Source organism: Miscanthus floridulus, chromosome 4, assembly GCF_019320115.1.
Source record: "Miscanthus floridulus cultivar M001 chromosome 4, ASM1932011v1, whole genome shotgun sequence".
Classification (NCBI taxonomy): Eukaryota; Viridiplantae; Streptophyta; class Magnoliopsida; order Poales; family Poaceae; genus Miscanthus; species Miscanthus floridulus.
In genome coordinates this window covers 95,509,539-95,516,824 of record NC_089583.1, presented here as the reverse complement: position 1 = coordinate 95,516,824, position 7,286 = coordinate 95,509,539, and the positions used below count along the sequence as shown (strand labels likewise).

At 37.7% G+C, this 7,286-nt stretch overlaps 1 non-coding gene across 1 annotated transcript; it reads left to right on the top strand.

Moving 5' to 3' along the window:
* The first annotated feature begins 1,901 nt into the window (after positions 1-1,901).
* Positions 1,902-2,010, top strand: LOC136553020 (small nucleolar RNA R71). The gene has a single exon (XR_010782927.1). It is a non-coding gene; the product is annotated as a small nucleolar RNA R71 (small nucleolar RNA).
* The last annotated feature ends 5,276 nt before the right edge of the window (positions 2,011-7,286 follow it).

Here is a 7,286-nt window from a genome sequence, read left to right as displayed (position 1 = left end):
CCTCATCTTCCTCCCATCCATTCTTTGGGATTTATTCTTTCGACATTGGGATGATCGACGTCTCATCCTAGAGTGGGTCATCTTTGGCTACTCATAAGTGGTATAACTATTAAAATAATAGCATACCTTTTCTCTAGGGAATTAGAAGTGAACTTGTCCAGATCTAATGTAGATGATTGTGTTGGTAGTGTTAAGGAACGGTCTTCCAAGAATGATGGGTGTATCATCTTCTTCTTCTCCCATGTCTAGAACCGTGAAGTCGGCAAGGGCATAGTGATCATGTATCCTTACCATAACATCTTTTGCTATTTCCTCTGAAAATCTAATTGATTGGTCTGCCATCTGTAATCGCATATATGTAGGGAACAAAGGTTCATCACCAAATAAATATTCATACGTTACCTTGGACATTATGTTGATACCCAACCCAATGTCACAGAAGGTCTTCTAGAAGATTCTTTGTCCAATGGTACACTCAATCATTGGTACACTTGGGTCATCCTTCTTAGCAAGGAATGGTGAAGCGAGTAGGTGGTCGTACTCTGATCGAAGTGTCTTAATCATGTTGACTGATTCTTCTTGAGGCTGCCTGTACTTGTTCTTCCTCCTTCTCCTATTATTCTTTTTCTTGGTCACTGTTGTCTCTTCGGGCAGGTACACATTTGTGGATGTCTAGGAGATTGCAAGATGCAGTTTTTAAAAGAAAACTTCTCCTTTCTATCCTAGATTGTGAAGCAGATCTTGGCACTGTCCATGTAGATGATGGCTTTAGCAGTGCTTAGAAAAGGTCAGCCCAAAATAATGGGTGCCCTTATATCTCCACCTATTTCTAGAACCACAAAGTCTACAGAAACATAAGATTGTCCCACTAGAAAAATGGCACCTTCAAGAACTCCCTTGGGGTAGCAGAGTGACTGATCTATAAACTGCAAACACATATTAGTGTACAACAAAGTATCTCCATTAATTTGATCATAAATTACCTTAGGCATGATGTTGACACTTGCTCCGAAATCACAGATAGCTTTTTGGAAAATGTGAGGTCCAATGGCGATGGGGGTGACAGGTCTTCCTAGATCGCTCTTCTTTTTCCAGCAAGATATAGTCTATCCACCTTCCTGTCAATGGTTGTATAGTAGTATGCTGTATTGTGAATATCAATAAGATTTGTGTTTTCTAGATCTTCCGGTTGCCCTAGAATCTTACCTTTATCGGACAGAGGAACAGCAACAGCCAGCTGAGCTATTTGTGACTCTATCATATTATTAAAGTTATACTGGTTCTTAATGGCAGAAGCAAAGCTATTCATTCTATTATTTATGTTCTCTAGAATTTTATCATTGGAAGCTACCTTTCTAGATAACCCCTCCATAAGTTTGGATTGGCCAGCAATTAATTATCTCAAGGGTGGTTGATTGAAATTGTTAAAATTATTACCTTGATAGTTACCTTGGTAGTTGGGTCTCTGTTGTTGGTTCCATCCTTGATTCTATTGAGGATGAAAGTAGTTGTTGTTATTAATAGAGTTCACATCCTCATGGGTCTTAGGGCAGTTGTTCCCTGAATGCCTAGTGTTTCCACATACTTCACATGTCATGCGAGAATCATGAATATGCATAACTTCTTGCTTCTCATTGGCTTGATCTTCAAGCTTCTTCATCAGCAGGTCCATCTTGGCAGATAGCATGTCTACCTCCTTGAGTTGATGCATACCTCCACCCCTATTGCGGGTTTGAACATGTTCTTCATTACAACCTTGATTGGAGGCCATCTTCTCCACAAGAGCTGTTGCAGCTGGTATGGTGAGTGATAGGAATGCACCTCTAGCAGCAACATTCATAGTCTCATGGGTACTGTTGGTCAACCCATAGTAGAAAGTCTGTATGAGTAGCCAATTCTCCATCCCATGATGAGGACATTCCATAATATAATCTTGAAAGAGTTCCCATGCCTTAGGGACAGATTCATCATGTTATTGCTGAAAGCTTGAAATTCTCCCACATAGAGCATTGGTCATGCCTGTAGTAAAGAACTTTGTTAGAAAAGTAGTGGAGCAGTTATCCCATGTAGTATTTCTATCCTTGTTGGTGTAGAACCATTGCTTGGCCTTCCCCAAGAGTGAGAATGGGCAGAGACAAAGTAATATGACATCTTGGGTTACTCCTTTGATGGTGAAAGTGCTACAGATTTCTAGAAAGTGTTAGAGATGTGCACTCGCATCTTCATGTGCCTTCCCACAAAACTAGTTTTCTTGCACCATGTTGATGAGAGCTGGCTTGAGCTCGAATCCATTATCTCTAACATTAACTATCGGTCCAGTACGGATGTTGGCCGTAGTTGGAGTAGAGAATTCATAGAGAGTCCTATTAGCCATGACTTCAAATTTAGGTGTTAAGCTTCATCTTATATGGTTGTCTTCCGACTTTAAAGCTAGAACTTTCTTGAGTTTAGCTCTAGTTCTCATGATTAATGCTTCTAAATCTTCAACGTAGTTTGTCGGAAGATCAAAATCGGTCATACATTACCCTGCATAAGATACACAAGTAGACAAAACAAGGGTAAGTCTGTTTGAGCAGAGGTCAATGGTTATCTTCAATCACATCAATATGTATAAGTTTATCAATACTTTCTTTGCCTAGCTACCTTCCCCGGCAACGACGCCAAAAATGCTTGTTGGTATTTATTAACTTGTCACTTGTTTAGTTGTCACCTATTATAAACCAATATCTCCTAAGATTACTTTACTAGGTTGTCATCCTTAGTGATGATGCCAGAGATGCTTGTTGACATTTCTTAGTGTCGCTACTAAGAATAGAGTTTTAAATCTAGCCTCTAGTAACAGCACCAGGAATGCTTATTGGTACTACATAGCACTACTACTAGAATAATACTAAGTAGTTCTTTATCATTTTATGTGACTAGGAAGAATAAATAAATATATGAATGAAAAGAATCTACAAGCGCATAGATAATATACTATTGTAGCATTTTACCTGAGAGTATTCCAAGTATCGTTATTTATATTTTTACCACAAGGAAGGTCTAGCATAGACATGTATTGATAACTTATACTATTGAAGGAAAAGTAAACCATAACCAATATTCCACTCATAACAAGGGTAAGTCATAGGATAAGATATATATATATATATATATATATATATATATATATATATATATATATATATATATATATATATATATATATATATATGACAAGTATTGATCAATAATAATGATGAATCACTCAGAGTACTCCTTTCTATGGCATTAGCATAGTCAGGTAGAATATTAGAGGAATAATTCCTAAGTTATTCTTAATTACAAGTCAAAGCATACATTGATTAGTGCAATTACACCTAGTACTCATCTACACATAAGGGATATTACTAAGGAAGATTAAGAATAGAGCTTGCCCTTCCTTCATAACCGGACCTTACGTGTGCCTATATTCAGGGAGTGGACTACAAAGGACTCAATGCCTAGAATAAAGGGTGTATCTGCAAGTAAATAATGTATAAGCACCACGCTTACACAATGTCAACCACTCAACCCATGCGTAGCGGAGCGAGTGCTATACGAACTTATGCATGGATATAATGATAAACTAGCTATACTAAGCATATAACTAAAGTAGACGATGAACATTATAACAAAGAACATGAATAAGATGAATACTAATATTATCATAACAATTGTAACTAACATATAAAAGTAATGGAGATACAAAAGAGATGGGGTACAAAGATTATACCGAACCACGCTCTTGACAAGATCGAGAATCCAAGAGAAGCCTGCTTGCCTCCCTCTAGACTGAGCTTAACTAGCTATGCCCAAGAATATGGTGAAGCTCTGAGAATGATTAGGGTTTATGTCTTCTCAAATGACTTATCTGCTTCAAGGGGGCAGAGACTGATATATATAGGCCAGAGCGTCCAACGTGAGCCCTTAATCAAACTGACTTAAAGAACGGCGTAGATGCAACCTAGGTGGTAGTGGAGAACCAATATTGCAACGTGGAGGCTAATAGGTGGGCCTTGGGGCCAAGCAGCCAGCAAGTGGGGCTAGGCGGCCCCACTTGGCAGCCTCTTGCCCTCCGCTTTGGTGTGGAGTCCTCTCGAGTCTTCTAGAACCTTCTTATGTCCGTTTCACTGTGGATAAGTGCAATTAAATCTGACATGTAAGTCCACCTTGACGGTTTTCTAAATAAACCCTGCAGAAAATACAGATTCACCAAAACTCATGGAATTTGTTAGTTTAAACCCCTAAACCTTCATTGGTGATTATATTTATGCCTTTATACATGTTATATTGACGGTTTATAATGGTTGTTAACTACCATCAACAAATATACAGATATCTGATGATGATAATGATGAAAATGATGATGAGATGTTGGATATCCGTGGTCATGGGTAACAACCAGAATATTAGATTTCAATATTATTAAAATTAAAATAAATAAATATATCCAATTACATCTTCCACACCCGAATAATAGTAATAGTAATAGTAATAATAATAGTAATAATAATAATACTAATAACAATAATAGTAATAATAATAATAGTGTAGCGCCTGGTTTTAAGAATAAAACCAGATACGCACAATATGTGAGCCTAGAAAGTTAAATCTCACATATAGCTACAAATAAGGGTAATATCAAAAGACAATGCTCAATATATAACGTACTTAGTATAAAGGATATAATCTTAGACAGCAAACAGTGAAAAAGACAACTCCGATCTTTGGGTGAAGACTCCACTTCCATAGGGATAACTGACTGGTTGATCACAAGCCTAATTGCTCCAAACTCTAGCAATCTGGTACCCATCCGGGATTTTTTCAAAGATTTAAAAAGTAAAGCAAGCGTAAGTACATGTCGTACTCAACAAATACAACATGAGGTTTATGAGGCTCAAAAGGTTGATACTGGTTTAACTGAGATTAGTTTTTAATGAGTCAACTTTTAGCAATTGGGAGGCAACAAGTTTATCACAAGCCTATAAACACATGATCAGGTAAACATGAATAATGAATATCATAAACAATTAACCATTAGTGAGCATCTTCATCATCCATATCATTAGTGTTCATCATCTATTCCGTAAGGGTTCCAAGGCCGCTCGTGACTGTGAGCACGGCTGATTACCAGTTTTACACTCTGTAGAGGTTGTACACTTTTACTATGAGTTGTGATACCCATATGCCCGGGTTTGCAACTCTCAAAACACTTCCAAGGTGAGCAGGCAGGGTACACTATGAAGCTTTTCCCCAGTCATTCTAATAAGGAGCAACCGCTAAGGATTCCATCTCCCAAGTGTTATGGAGTCATCTCTAGAAGTGGCACTTATACACGCAGCATAGTACACACCCTGGGGATGAGGCTCATACCCAGCCTAGTATGGCGCTCTTGCCCTTTCGGTAAACTGCTACAAACTAGAAAGAGCAAGGTACTAGACTGAGACCAGAGCCATATAGTCCTCATGGTTGTACTGTAAGTCCTGGATAATCGCTTACAGATAAGTCCTTAGGAAGAGGAATTAGAGCACCATAAAATAGCCCAATGCTCTAGCCCCCTTGTTCCATGTTGCTAAAAATCATCTTTTAATGTTCATTGCATATACCATTAGTCAAGTTACAAGATCATGGTAGTAGTTGAGCACTAGCATCATACTAACCAATACAATAACCCAAAGGTGTCAAGGAACAAGGTACAAGGTACAAGGTACTAGGAAATCCTTAGTGGTAATCAAGGTAGACACATCCAGTATGAATTAGATAATTAAAGGTGTATAGGACAACAAGGAAGATCACATGCTATACTTGCCTTAAACTCAGATCCTTCTTCTAGTCCAAACCTTCAATAGAACTCCTTCTTGATCAATCACATAAAAGCTCATCGACTAGACATGATCATAAAGCACCACACAAGCATCCATGCAATCATACATGAAGCAAACAATAGATCTAAATTAGAATAGTACAACAAACATAAAATCAAGATAAAAAGTTTGTAAAGCGAATCTACGTCTCGCTACGAACACACAGACACGAAAATCACTCTAATCGGAGCTACGGTTGAAAAGATACAACTACCGAAAGATTTGCTTTATACGTGAAAAAGAAAACTACAGGTTTCATTTATTTTAACCATATAAATTCATATATATAAGATATTTTATAAATAATATAAATTGAATCAAGCCAAATTTAGATTTGAATTATAAAACTAAAGTAAAACAAATCATATTTTATTTATAAAATCCAGTTACATAATTATTATTCAAATTAGATTTTAAACCATGAAATCTCAGAAGTAGTGACATGATAAACATTGTTACTAACGCATAGATCTCGTTGTAATGAATCTAGCTCAACTTGAATGGGTCAATTCGGAGCTAAAACATAGAAGATATAAAATAAACAAGATTCCCTTTATTGAAATAATAGATTAAATCTAACCTTAAATTTTAAAGGTTGAAAACATATCTAATAGTAGTATGAACATGTATATTATGAAATTACGAACCTAATGCAAATTGAACGGGTCAAATCGGAGTTAAAACAGAGATTTTATGGCTAAAATAAAATTAGTGGCAAAACTGTAAATAGATGAAAACGTACTTTTGAAGTCAACCGAACAAAATACGCTTTTAAAAGAAGAAGACATAATCTGTGAATTACGCAATGGACCGCGAGCACAAATATCCAAAAACCGAGGGGATCATTAGCAAGATGGCATGTAAGGAAAATGGACCCTAGGCCCATTTACTTTGGATTTTAGTGTTTGATGACCAACACAACCAAATTGGACTAATGAATTTGCAAGTGTTTGTTTTGTAGTCCAACAGGGTGCAAGACGTGACTTGGACGAAGGCGACATGATGATTCGATAATCAACACCTTAAGCAAGACCTTAGGAGCACAAGAAAAGACCCAAGATATCAAGCAAAGTCCAAGCATGAAGATAGGAACCAAGCCGTACGCAAGATCGCGAAGAAACAAGCTCGCAGAGGCGACTGGACGCTGGAAGCGCGACCGGACGCTGGACCGATGGCTCGGCAGACAGGCGACTGGATGCGAGGAAACATACCAAGGGTGTTGATACACCATTTGAGTGATCTCCACTTGCATAGTGCTTAGTGTTTCATCAGGTGATTAGCGTAGGTACTTTGCGAAGTGCTTAGGTTGATTAGACCACCGCTTATGCGCTTGCTCTAGGTTTAGGCCTAGTGTTTAAGTGAGGTTTGCATACCTCTTACCACCCGGTGCTTGCGAGCACA